This window comes from Mus caroli, chromosome 8 (genome assembly GCF_900094665.2).
Source record: "Mus caroli chromosome 8, CAROLI_EIJ_v1.1, whole genome shotgun sequence".
Taxonomy (NCBI): domain Eukaryota; kingdom Metazoa; phylum Chordata; class Mammalia; order Rodentia; family Muridae; genus Mus; species Mus caroli.
In genome coordinates, this window is record NC_034577.1 from 8,471,790 (window position 1) to 8,472,933 (window position 1,144).

The following is a 1,144-nucleotide window of genomic DNA, read 5'->3' on the forward strand; positions in this document are numbered from 1 at the left end:
GCCAAACATGTGATACAGCTATGCTGTATATTCCAGGGGAGACATGAACAAACCTCTACCCATCCCAAATAGGGGCTGATGACAGACCAAGGTAAGAACAACACCAAAGNCCAACTTGGTGAACCAAAGAGTCTTATTGGGGTTGCTTACAAGGGTGTAGGTGAGGGGTTACTCACGGGTGGCAGAAATAACTCAAGGACAGCTAGCTGCATCACCAAAGCCCACCCCAGCACGGTGACATTCACAAAGCTGGGAGCTTGGAGCTCACTGCACAGCCCGCAGGCAGAATGGAATTTTGGAGGTTATCTCTTTTAGAAAGCTCAGTGGGGCCCGAGCCTCATTGCAGGCAGCTTAGAAGATCTCTTCCACTTCTCCCATCTGTTTGGCTGGTCTCTGATTGGGCAGGTTGGCTACACTGAGTCTCTTTCCCAGCTCCGTTTACCTGAAAGTAGTTCTTCCTGTTTGTATAAGCTTGAGGAGGGAGAGCTGTTATTTTCAGGGACTTCCTGAAGCTATTGAGTTGTTTGCTTCCTGATTTTAATGAACATNCCAGCAGGATGGACTATCTCACAGACCACCCTAGAATATCTTAAGGAGCTTTCCTCCAAGACAGAACATTTTATCTGGGGAAAAACTTGTCATGTAACAAGCTGTCACAAATGGCTGACATCATTCTGCTTGAAGAGATGTGTCAACAGGCCACACAGAGAACCCGAGCAGAGGTACATTTATCATGTGACGTGTAGCTTTTCTGAGAGGGCAAGGACAGTTCAGTACCAAATGCCAGAGTAAGAGGGAGCTGGATGAGAACTCATGACCTAATTCCATAGCTAGTTTATAAATTCCAGTTATAGTGCACTAAAAATTCAAATGTAAAATAATTAAACCATACAGTAAGAGAAAAACTGAGGTGGATTTTTTTTTTTATGACTGAGGGGTAAAGTGACTTCCCTTTATAAAGCACTAAACAGAGAGAGCTTAAATATTTATTTTTAAGCCTGTGGCACAGAGCTGGGGCTCAGTCTTAGCTGATTGTTTGCATAAGTAACTCTGTTCTCTGAAGGTATAAGATCATGATGTTACACCCCCAGCACTAATGAAAAAAAATGGTAAATAGAATGAAAAACTGTAAAAACCCCCAAAC